Here is a 13353-nt window from a genome sequence, read left to right as displayed (position 1 = left end):
GCTGCCATAGTGTCATTTGTTCCACGCGAAAGAGCATGAAGCTGTGATTACGGCAGATGTGTTTTTGTTTGGAAAAGTCTTGAAAAGTATTAGGGGGGATTGGGCACAAGAGTAGCTGGGGGCTAAAGACCCGTTTGGGCAGGCACCCTTTCAATCAAGATTTCAGTCGTGCAGGGACAAGCGGCTGCCTCCAGGGTTTGCTGAAACACAACACCCTCACTCGCTCTCTCTCCTCATTGTTCTGCACTTGTATGTTTTTTCCCCAAAGGAGAGAGGTGTACAGAGGAAGGCATGGTGCCCAGGAATCAGTGGATTTGACCAGCTTGGGAATGCAACCATGACTGGCTTGGAGAGTGAATCTTATCAATTCCCCAGCAAACTTCTATAGCCTCCAAGCAGCATTTGTAAGGAATATACAGTACTTTGATATAAACATTGCTTATAACTGCTATTTTAATTATTAATTGCCATTATAGCAGCAAACACTGATTCTAATGGTTGAGTTGATTTATTTGATTGGAGTTATAATTTGCATTAAAATGATACACTCCTTTTTTCATCATGCTCAGACTGTGTGAACTAAATCCTGTTCAAGACAATCAATAGTACTGAAAGCAAAATCTGCAAATTAATCTAAGAAAATAAGGTTTCCACTGTGAGACAGGCTAGTGGTAGGCATTGAGAAGACTGCTGAACTCTCTCTCACCATGTGCCTGTCAAGGCTGTGCAGGTGGCAGGTGAAACCCCTAGGTCTCAGAGTGAAGACATCCATGAAATACATGGATTAGGCTTTTAGAGGAGCTGTCATGTCAGATTGTTTCAGTGTTCAGAACGTTAATGAACTCTGCAAACAAGGGAAGCACTTGCCTCTTCCTGAAGTCTGTTTTGACATGGATCCTATTGAGTTTCATGTATGGATCTGCAGGTAAATGCTCTTGGATTATCTCCGTAGCCCTAGGCATGGCGCAATCCATTTACAGAAGAGAGGCCAGCTTGGCTTCTCTTGTTAATTTTTTTAAGTGCTCTTATCTCATTTAAAGAAATATATTTCAAACCACATCTCATATATTATATCTGTACCTGTGTTGTGTATCCCCTTAGCATTCCTTGTACTTTCAAGCCTAGAATAGACTATGGTTTTGACTAAGGATGAAAAAACATTCTGTACACAACAGTACACTGACTCCCTTATTACCAGATCTCTGCTGCCCTCTGTTGGCAAGAAAACAAGTCAGCTGCTGTACTGTCATTGTGACAAAACAAAAATGCTGTGTACCATATACAGGGCCAGCAATTGATAATCAAATAAATTCACCAATAAATAAAAATCCATCATCTCTGATTGAGTAGTTTTAATAGACAAAAATTACCCTTGAAGTCCATCTTAAATGTGTGGCAGAAGGGTCCAGTAATTGCTCTGGAAAAGGTAAAGAGAGGGGAGTTTCTGGAGTTCATGATGCTAGGTGTCAGTATATTTCACAGAAAATGTAGGATACATGAACCATGAGAAAAACAGATTTTCCTGTACATCATAGGCAAAACTATGGACAACTTGCCTTGTTCATGTATTCTGGATTAGGCTGATTGCCCATAGTGGACCCAAGAGCGTTGTACAATTGTTTCAGTTAGTAGCTCATTCAAAAAAGTAAGACTTACATTCACTCAGTCTCCATTATAGTATTTTAGACTAATAAAGTTCTCTTCCACTTACAATATATAAATGACTGACTACTAAAAGTGCAATCATTAGTATTACAGTGAACAAGCTGAGCCAGAAAGGCCCACTTTTACTTGTGGCTGTTCTTGGGACTTTAATTACATACAGTGAAGAAGAAGCTAAACTGAAGAGAGTTCCCGATCGTTTCACAATGGTAACATGCAAAAACTGCATAGAATTAAATATATCCACTGCTGGAAATTTACCTTTAGTTATTGCATTGCAATCCAGTCTCCTCAAGTTTGATTTTGCTCAGCCTGTCATTTTGTTCAGTTGTTTAATTGGAAACACATTTATCTCTTACGTGAAAAACAAACAGACCAAACCACAGAAACCCACACAACGGCAGTCTCTGCAGAGCCATCTCAAGGATCACCATGTCCATGTGGGCCTCTAAAGAAAGAAGCAACAGATGGCATTTAAAACCACAGTCACAGGCAAGTAGAGTATGTTCCAGTCTGCCACAATCTTTTTTATAAACAGCTGTGTGGTTAAAGTTCTGGCTATAATACATACAAGCAGAATATATAATGAACGTCTATTTTTCCAATACCACACTAAAACCACTGACATTAGAGTCTGAAAAAGTAACCTGGAGTTGTAGTGAAATAATTTGAAGAAAGTATGTTAATAGGGTCATGACCAACGTAATGAGTCAGATTTTTTGCAGACAGTAAAACAACGTTATGGGAAACAGATCTGTTTTTATGCATCACTCTTGCTAAAATCCAGTTTTCATTTTTTTATGCTTACAATGAAAATTGCCTTCCACATAACAATGGGAGAGCTGCCCAATTACACTGGCTTCCTAACACCCACACACTGGAGCCAAAGTTTGCAAATTACTGGGGGTATGGGTACTAGTCTAAAATGTATTCACATAAACAAAACGTTGCTGCCCCCCCATTTCCTTCATTAAGGGTAAAAAAATAATAAAGCATTAACTTGCTAATAATGAGGCTTCATACTGTTGTTCAGGAGTACGTGTTCATTAGCAGAAGTGCAACACGAAGAAAGTTATTTACAGCATCTTCAATCATCTTCAATGTCCAATGTAATAAGATCTTGGGACACTAAAACACATTTTGTTTTTCTTCACAGAACTTATACTTACACAGACATTTTTCATATTCATTATTTTGTTAGAAGCTTCACAGTAACAGCCAAATTCACACTTCCCACACCCAAAGCCAAATTAAGTGCAGATAACTGTAGTTTGTCATTTTCTGGAGGGTTGGTCTCCAAATTATAGATTTAGCCATTTCTGAAATAGTCATATCTCGCATTAAGTTCTTGTTGCCAGTGGTCCTGCACAGACACTTTTTTATCTCAAATGTCAGTTACTTATAACAAAAGTTCATTATAATAAGTTAATCAATCCATTGAAACTAACTGGTAAGTTAAATATGGAGTCTGGGACAATATTTTTTTTAGCACTGTGTAAGTGAAATCTCATGGTCATCTCTCAAACAAAGAGGAAAGTGAAAGTATTTACCCCTTTTTAATGAAAAGATTAATATGAATATTGGCAATGCTTGAGTACACACAGTACCCATGGAGCTGGTGCCTGTGCACTCACAACATCTTCTCCAGTTCCTGCACAAACTCACATTAAAATCTTTAATTGCAATACGATGGCAGAAAACCAGCCTGCCATTTTAAAGTAAGCTCCTTACAAGTATGATACAGACAGCACGTGGGACTAAAATGTGCAGGTTGATTTTATCACAAATCTAAATATGTTTAAAAAGATGAGATGATACCAGAAATGTTTCAAAGTCAAGCTGTTATAAATAAAATGCCTAAATGAAATTCAACCTTGAGACTTTAAAGAACCTCCTTTTAGGATGAGATGGGGTTGGTGCTGTCTGTGCAGTGGCAGCATGTTTTAAATTACATTGACACAGAGTAACGACAGGCTTCTATTCCTTCACTTGTCCCTTGCACTCTTCAATTGGCACTTCATTGTCCAAAATCACAGCCAATAGGTGGTAAACATTCCCAAAACAAAGCATGAATAATCCTAACTGAAATGTTCGATCTTATTATGCCTTATTCTGTCTGACTGACAATCCTAAACCACACTGCTGTTTTATTAAACCACAAATGCATGTTGTTAGAACAAGCTAAGATGCAACTTATGAAAAAGTTCAGGTTGGAAGCTGTCAGCATGTGTAGGCTGCAAAGGAACAAGTAAAGGTTTATTCCATGCTGAAAAGAGAAGAAAGGAAACACAACGTTTCAGCTTTGGAGCCTATTTCGGGTGTAAGAAAGATACTGTAGGGCAGTCAGTAAAGATAATATAGTTTGAGAAAACAAAATCCAGGAGAGAGGAGGAGGCAGGATCAGGGGAGAAGCAGAGTGGCCAATCGAGTGGTGTGAGGTCGAGAGAGGTGTGGAAAGGTGTGAAACGAAACCTACAAATGAATAGAGAGAATTAGAAGAAAACAAGCCTGTCATTGAGAAAAGGGGGAAGGTGTAAACCAAGTTTCAGGATAATTTAAGTTTCTGATGTCTTTCTGCTATAGGAGTTAAGAAACCCTACTTTGAGAAGGCAGATTTAGAGATCAGTGTGATCATGGCCATCAGGGGTGAAATCAGAAACTATGGGCTTGGAGAAATCTTTAATTTTCACAGCCCTAACATGTTCTCTGAAGCTGTCTCCGAGTCCCCTTCCTGTAGAAGCAATTCAGCCTTCTCTTTTAAGCATGGAATAAACCTATTACTTGTTCCTACTTATGAAAAGGACTTGGGAGTTTATATTGACATGTCATTTACATTCTCTAGACCAGGGGTAAAAAATGAATGGGCTATTTGACTATTTACTTTTTTCAATAGCCTTAAAATTCATTCAGATGTGATGTCATACATGTCACTGCCCTTGTGTGCTTTTAATCCTTGTCGAATGGGTTGTAAAAGTCTCTTCCCTGAGTGCTGGCTGACACTGGACAAAAAAGGCTACAGGAGCTCTGTTAATAAAGAGTGTTGCGCATGCCACCCAAGAATGTTGTTAATAATAATAATAATAATAATAATAATAATAATAATAAATAACTTACACTTATATAGTGCTTTACTGGACACTCCACTCAAAGCGCTTTACAGATAATGGGGACTCCCCTCCACCACCACCAATGTGCAGCATCCACCTGGATGATGCGACGGCAGCCATAGTGCGCCAGAACGCTCATCACACATCAGCTATCAGTAGGGAGGAGAGCAGAGTAATGAAGCATAAATAGGGATTATTAGGAGGCTTTGATTGGTAAGAGCCAATGGGAAATTTGGCCAGGACACCTGGGTTACACCCTTAATCTTTTCTAGAAACGCCCTGGGATTTTTAATGACCACAGAGAGTCAGAACCTCGGTTTTACGTCTCATCCTAAGGACTGTCCGCGTCACTATACTGGGGCATTAGGACCAACATGGACTGCAGGGTGAGCGCCCCCTGCTGGCCCCACTAACACCTCTTCCAGCAGCAAATTCAGTTTTTCCCAGGAGGTCTCTTATCCAGGTACTGACCAGGCTCACACCTGCTTAGCTTCAGTGGATTCTCTTGGTTATTGCCGCACAAATCCCACATTCGCTACAAAACAGACTGGCCGTGAGAAATTCGCCAATAGTTTGATAAGTTTGGTTGCATATTTGATAGCTGTAGTGCTTGAGCAAAAATGATGAAGCAAAGAGACTGAAAACTTACTGTTATCACAAGGAATGGGACTATGATTATTTGTTTGTACTTTCGCATTCAAATCTGCAATGCTGATGTCTACGCGAAAAAGGGAAATACAGAATAACATTTCAAAACTGCACACAAAACTTATGATGTGGACTCTCCCGCTAAAAGTGCATTACGGAAAAGAAAAGTGGAAAAATTTAAATCTCAATTAGCAGCAGTCGGTTTTCACAAGGCCTAAGACAAGAGGGAAAGCAGCAATCATCGCATCGTTCCGTGTGAGCCACGTCCTGGCTAAATGGAAAAACTAATTTAGGGATCGAGAAGTAATAAAGAAAGCGTTTGCTGAGGCTGCTGACTTGCAGTTTGGAGATTTAAAAAACAAACATTTTTGGCAAGGTTCAGACGGCTGTTGTCTGAAAACAAAAAGTTTCTGAAGTCATCTAAACATGTTGAATATGCCCAATTAGAGGATGACCAGTGGCTTCTGGATTTAGCATTCCTCACAGACTCGACTGAACTGCTGAATTTCGAGCTGCAGGGACAAAATAAAAATGTCATCGACTTTTTTTTCCCCAACACGTAAAAAAAAAAATTACAAGTAATCTTCTCAGTGCCAATGCTCACATTAAGGTAGGATATACTTTTTTCTAAAATGGGGAACATTACTTGTTCACTGTAGCATGTCACTAGCTTTTATTTGCTGTCATTTTAGTATCATTATTGAACTGATGTGCCCACAGTCTGTTTTTCCTATATCAGAGCTTCAAGTTCACATTGGTAGATCGCGCTGGACTGGCAAATGAAAAAGTACATCTTACATTAAAAAGGTTGGACACCACTGCTTTAGACAATGGGGGGGGGAAGAAAAACAATGTTAGGCTATATATTTAAAAGTGTAGAATTTAAATCAAAGTTCAAATTGTATAATGCACTTGTAAGGCCTTAGTAAATATTTTTATTCTTGAACTAGTGGATGTCTTCAGAGTGAACAGTGAAACACAAACTAGAGGACAAAAACAGAAACTACATGGAAATGAATCTAAAGCAGAACAAGCAATTCAGCCATGCGGTTAAAGCCGATACTCTGGTTACTTTCAAGAATCGGCTGGATTAGCACTTTGAATCGACTACCAGACGGGCCAGAATGGCCAAGTGGCTGCCTCTCAGTTGTTACCTTTCTTATGTTCTTCAATCTCAAAGGTGTTTTATGCTTTTAGGATTATGTCTAACTTTCTCTACTCTAAACTCTTCAAATCATTATATTTTAATCTGTTACTTTACAACAATACTAAAAAAAAACATTAAAGAATATGTCTGTGGAGAATCCTTTTCCTGGATTAACTAATTTAATACCTTAGAGATTTTGAAAGCATTGCATCCCTTCAGGCCTTACTAGGGCTTTGATTCACACAGTGTTGCTGAAACTACAGCACAATGGGAAGGTGTGGATTAGGCTGGCAGGCAATGAGGCCCAGTGCAGGTGTGTCACTGAAGCAAACAGCTCCAGGCCCCTCTTCATCAGAACTCTCACCATTTACTTCTGCCACTAAGACTCTGAACATAAAGATAAAAACCAAAATAAAAATGTATAGAGGAAAGTTGTTCAAGAAAACACAAAAATGTCAAAAGATATCTACATATCTATATCTACATTTTTCTAGGGACTTATTCATTTCAAGGCTCCAGAAAAAAATGTCTCTTTATCATTTACATTTTTTATACTTAACTGCTGAGAGGCTATATAATTACAAGGCTGCCAAATATTTTAAAAAAGTGTGCTAATGAAGACTCAATTGTTTTATGTGCATGCACATTGATAGGAAAGACTTCAATAGTATCTTTAGTGTTAAACTATTTCCTGAAAAACACAATTCTAGTTGAAATAAATAGAAATAGAAAAGGTATGAATTAAGCTCCAGCCTTTAAAAGTTAGTTGAGAATTGATTTCACTGGAAACAAACGGTGACATTAACAAGTTCACTTATGGCAGATTAATTCATTCTCTTTCAAGCTCCGAGATGGCATGAATGATATTTTCCATCAAGAGTTGCCATGGGTTTACATCCTGGACAGAGGCACTTGTTCACCCACACCAAAATCAGCCCCCAACAGAATACACCTCTCTCTCTGAAGCAGCAGCTTTCAGTCCATCAAGTAGGAAAAGCAATTTCCTCTGCAATAGCTAAAATTCTTCTGTAATTTCCCTACAGACCCTGAGTGTCTCATTGAAAACATTTCACTAGCATGGTGTTAAAGCCACAAGACTTTCTTACCTAATTTGCAGGTGGTGAAATTGACCATTACAACACTGCCTGTGCTATGATGGCTTGTTCAGATAGCTGGATTGAAAACATCTTGTTAAAATCTGCCTCTGTCGCCCGTTTCTCTTGTAACTCTTAATTTGGCTTTTGTTAATTGGTTCCTTCTGTGTTTCATTTTGTTTACACAAACTGCTGGAGACCTGGCTGTATTTATATGCCGTAAGTGATGACAAACAAGTGTTAGCCACCTATTGAGAACTACTGACAGATCCAGACCCTTTCTGACTAGTATGTATTTTGAGATTTTTGTGAATATACAAATGGTATTTTAAGACTGTTGCATGCTACGTGCAGTGATCGTGGATTTCAGCAAATGATCTAACGATTCCTTACAATTGTCTTTTATTCCAAAGGATCCTAAAGTGCTGCACATATTGTACTGTATAGGAGGAAACCATGTTCATCCACCATAGAAGTGCAATGCCCAGCTGGATAATAATAATAATAATAATAATAATAATAATTGCTTACACTTATATATAGCGCTTTTTTGGACACTCCACTCAAAGCACTTTACAGGTAATGGGGACTCCCCTCCACCACCACCAATGTGCAGCATCCACCTGGATGATGTGACGGCAGCCATAGTGCGTCAGAACGCTCACCACACATCAGCTATCAGTGTTTACACCCCTACTCTTTATGAGAAACACCCTGGGATTTTTAATGACCACAGAGAGTCAGGACCTCGGTTTTATGTCTCATCTGAAGGACGGCGTCTGTTTACAGTATAGTGTCTTCATCACTATACTGGGGCATTAGGACCCACATGGACCGCAGGGTGAGCGCCCCCTGCTGGCCCCACTAACACCGCTTCCAGCAGCAACCTTAGTTTTTCCCAGGAGGTCTTCCATCCAGGTACTGACCAGGCTCACACCTGCTTAGCTTCAATGGGCTGCTAGTTGTGAGTTGCAGGGTGATATGGATAACAAGAGTCAACTGTTATGCACAAGCAGATCAGGTGGAGGAGTGAGAAGAATCGAATTAAGGGGCAGAAATATAAGGAGTCCCAACTGAGGAAACCTAATTTGCAGTTTAGGCAGGAAATGAGGGTTATGCCACTAGTCCTCCTAACACTGGCATGGGATCATTAATGACCCATTGAGTCAGCATCTCAGTCCTCCTATTACAGAGTCTCGTGTTTCATTCTTATGAATTGATTTGGAAAATCTGATCCCATGTAAAGAGTGCCACCTACTTCTTCACCAAAACTACTTATGGCAGCAGCCTGGTTTTCCTAAGAGGTCTAATAACATAGGAGTCACCAGGCCAATCTCAGGTGGGAATGCTGCAACTCATGTACACAGTGCGTTTGGAATGTACTGTGGAACCATAAGGCCACTCATTTCTGGTCACCAAGGGCACAGTTCAACTAGTTTTATGGGAATCTATTTGAACTACCTGCATAAGAACCAAAAGGGTTGAGTTGAATGAAAAGATTCTTAATTTAATGAGGTAATTTGATGGAAAAAGCATATTAATCAAGTTACCCTAAAAGACTGAGATGGAGAATTCAGACTTACTAAAAGTGAATTACTTTAGAAAACACAAACAAAAAAGGATGATAAATTATTAGCTTTTTTCAATGGTCAGATTCTTGCTGCTATCTTGCAATGACCCAGGAATGCTAAGGGTCTCCTGGGTAGGCCTCACAAACACATAGTAGAAAAATGGGAGTTGGGGGTCGGGACAAACTCATCTCCATGACACACCATTCAGTGCAGAGTTGTACAAAAACCTGAGCATCTCCCCAGTCAACTGAACTCTGGTCTACTCATTTATACAGGAAAAATATCCAAATCTAAAAAAGCTAAAAGAGACTTACATACAGATCACAACTAAATAATCCAAAATGCTGTTTAACAGCTAAATGATAAAATGTAATATAATGTGTAATTATAATTAATATGGACAATAGTATAATTGTGAGCGGTGTGAATTTATAGAAGTTCTGGTGTAGTAGTGTAAATTCATGTATGAGCAGATGTGTATTATGTAAGGTAATCCTTAATGATGAATCAAAGTATTTTTGTATAGCATTGTTGCCTCAGTCCTGCATTGGGGGTATAGCAGAGAGGAGTGGAGACATATGATGTTGGTTGACTACATGTCACTGGTAGCATGTCTGACTCACCCAACGCTCCACGCACTGTCTCTCCTGGGATAGGTACAACAGTCAGACAGCTGGTCTTGTGAGACTTAAGTTAATAAATTCTCTCTTTCATACACACACTGTACTTACCATACACAGAGCTAACAATTGAAGCTACAGTCATTAAGCTTTGGAAGTAAAAAAAGTAATTGTAAAGAAAATCATCTTTTCGACTACCGTCATAACAGGAATCAAAATTCATAATTGACATTCCCTCATACTTAACAGTGTTAACAGAATTTACTTTCTTTAAAGATAATTTCTTCATTAATTCCCCTGTCTTAGATTAAAGTAGCCAAAAACAACTTTTTAAAGAAACTTTTAGCTACTATAAATTTTTTACAAGTGTTTACAAAACCCAATATCAAGATGTCATCAGATGTTAATGCAATCAAAAGCCCATTGTTTCTGTTATTTCTTTGTTCCTTTTATTTTCCTTTTGAGGTATTTAGTGCTGGCAAAGCAATGTCATGGTCTACTGGCACAATAGGACGTAACATATAACTGGGATCAGATAAGAAACAGTTTATATATCTCCAACATAAACATCACCTGCAGTCATCAGCTGAGTATTACAGTAAAATCCAATAAAGGCTGTGTATGCCCATGCTGGTCTGCTGAATGTTATCCAGATGTGCGAGACCAGGCCTGACAGAAGGCTTGTGTTACGGAGAAAGTGCACGACTAACACAGGCTTCATCCACAACATAGTCTTTGGGAAATCTGGGGAGTCACTGCTTTGATATTGGTGGTACTGAGTAAATCACGAATGCGTAAAACTAAATGAGTAAAACTTTCCTGGGAAACACCAAATTGTACAAGAAGGGAGAGAAATAAACCATTGATATTCAAGATGAAGAAGAAGAAAATGAAATGTAAGAACTGTTGTTAACCATACTGCAGTAGAGTGGAGATGTGACTTCCGCTGCACGTAGAAACATGCCTGGTGTGAATTAACCCTCCTCTCAAACATATCCAGTATTAAAAACACTTGCCACTGCTTTCCCATCAGCGCTCACATGAGAAGTGTTTCAGAGACTGGTACTGCTCCCTGCCCACTTCTCCACTGAGACACTGACATGCAGTGAGACTACTGAGCTCCCCTGCTGCAAAGACATGTAGACATCACATCTCCAGCAAAACTAGCCCTTTTAAAAAAATGTCATCCTAAAGCACAGTGGACAACACTTTTTTTTAGTAGGACACTGCCTGATCAAGAATGTAAACAACTATTCTATATTTTCTTCTGAAAAAGATCACATGTGGAGCTCCAACCACAAATCACTTTGGTTAGTTCAAGACAAACTGGTGCAATATGATTCCCTTGCAAATTAGGGACATCTATCTTGAAAAGGCCAATATCGTGCAATTTCTGAAAGTCCCGCAGAGCTGTAGCAAAGATTGGCTGCAGAAATCTCAAGAGATACTTTATAAGGCAGCTTATTTCAAGAGGAGTGCCGAGTCTGCTCATGGTGAGAGAAGGCAGCTTTGCAATCAGTCCTGATAGTCGTCTCAATGCAAGGTAAATTCTGCTGCAAAGTCATTCACCTGAAACACTGCTTAAAGGACATATTTACAACACGCTTTTAATAATATACGCAGCATGACATTGGGATACAAAATATACAGTCTAGAATATACTAAAAAGTTTTGTCCTTGAGTGTCTGCCTAACTTAAATAAAGTATTAATTTAAACATTTTTACTAAGCACATAAAGTTAAGTTCAGAATGTGAAAAAGAACGCAGCTTCTTAAACTGACCAAGGTAGCTAGAATGGTAAAAAAATACTTAGACTTCATCATAATGTGAAATTATTTAAGGAATCATTACATTAAGACACTCCCTCGTCTGGCAGCATTTGTTCTCGGGACTTGATCCTTTTTCTAAATGATCCAACTAAGGGCTTTGAGTGAAAACATGCCAAAGGGAGGCAGGATAACTCAGGCATGTTCACTTTAGACCCATGCCTTCATTTTCCCAGCGAGTTTCAGTGAGATTAAGATAATATTTATTCAGTGATAAGGAGTAAGGAAGTGCCAGAGACTTGGCAAAGATAGTCCATTAAAATATTAAATTATTAGTGAAGGAGAAAGTGGAGGCACTATCTGTGATCTGCTGATAGCAGGTGAGGGGATTAGGAGAGGCCAGGCTGAAAAAGAAAACGTACAAAGAGCGAGGCAGAAAGAAGGAATAACTGCTGTCGCAGACACTACTGCTTCACCCAAATCAACAACCTTACAACACCTACAAACCATTGCTTCACAGTAAGGGCCTCTATTTAGCCTTACTGTGGAAATACAGAAACTTGAGAAATGGACAGATTTACATAATCCTGGGTCTGATTCTGATATTCTTACAGGAAGTGACAAATTTGAATCACTACCATGAACAATGACAACCAATTTGGATGCAGTGGGATTCCGTGCAGTGGCAGAAAAGCACGTAATATATATTGAACAGTAGTATCTGAGAAAGAACACAACCATAGATTGCTCAAGTCCAATCTGTCCCAGTATTTTTAAACATTGCTCAGTTGTTGTTGAATTTGAATTACTCGAAAGCCAAGATTTTCAAATGTCTTAGCACTGGCCTTTCAGACAATGGTTACTGCAGTGTTTAAACTACAGTAAAACAATCATCAGTGAGATCAATCTATGGACAGTCAAAAGTCACATTCACAATAATTCAATAATAATATAATGCGGATTAATTCCACATCGACTTGCTATACAATATAATCAATTTCTTATTATTACATGTTTAGGTCTTTATGTGGAATTTTACTGCTATTACTATTCATTGCTTAAACTGAGTGGAACTTGGGTTGGTTAAAAACAAGATTTACTGACTTTTTCAGTGAATAATGAACTTAGAAAATAAAATGCAAATCAAGCAGAAGAATGTTCTTGTAAAGAGCAGCACAGGAACTGCAAAGAGAACAAGCAACTGGTCCCTGGGGTATCTAAATAAAAGTTTCCCAGGAAACAGTAAAATACCATTCAAGTTGTGTGTAGTGTGTGGAACAAGCTGTTGGCTCAGTGTTTTACAGTTTTCTTCAGGCTGAATGGTTCTGGGAAGAGTTCCAGTCTGTGATTTACACACCGCAAAGCAGGAACAACCCTGTCTATTTGAAACTTTGCTGAAAAAAAATCTCAGCATTAATTTTAAAAAGTGCCTTGCATGCTAATAACACAGGTTAACAGTGGGTTTAGTTTTAGAATTAAGAACTGATTTCATTCTGAAAGCTTATAATATACCCATTTTTAAAGGTTTTTAATTTAAGCAAAATCTTGGTTTTCAGGATTGTAAACAGGATAAACAAAACAGCTTAGTAGTTCATTTCTGTTCTTTGCTGATGAACTGTACTGCACAGAAAAAGCAACAGAAAACCAAAACAGACCTTCTGGATCCAGAGAAACCAAACGAAGTGTTAACAGAGAAATAGTATCTTGTTGGACAAGAAAAACCATTGTTGGAAAAACA

This window comes from Lepisosteus oculatus, chromosome 4 (genome assembly GCF_040954835.1).
Source record: "Lepisosteus oculatus isolate fLepOcu1 chromosome 4, fLepOcu1.hap2, whole genome shotgun sequence".
Lineage (NCBI taxonomy): Eukaryota > Metazoa > Chordata > Actinopteri > Semionotiformes > Lepisosteidae > Lepisosteus > Lepisosteus oculatus.
Note: the sequence above shows the minus strand (reverse complement) of the source record.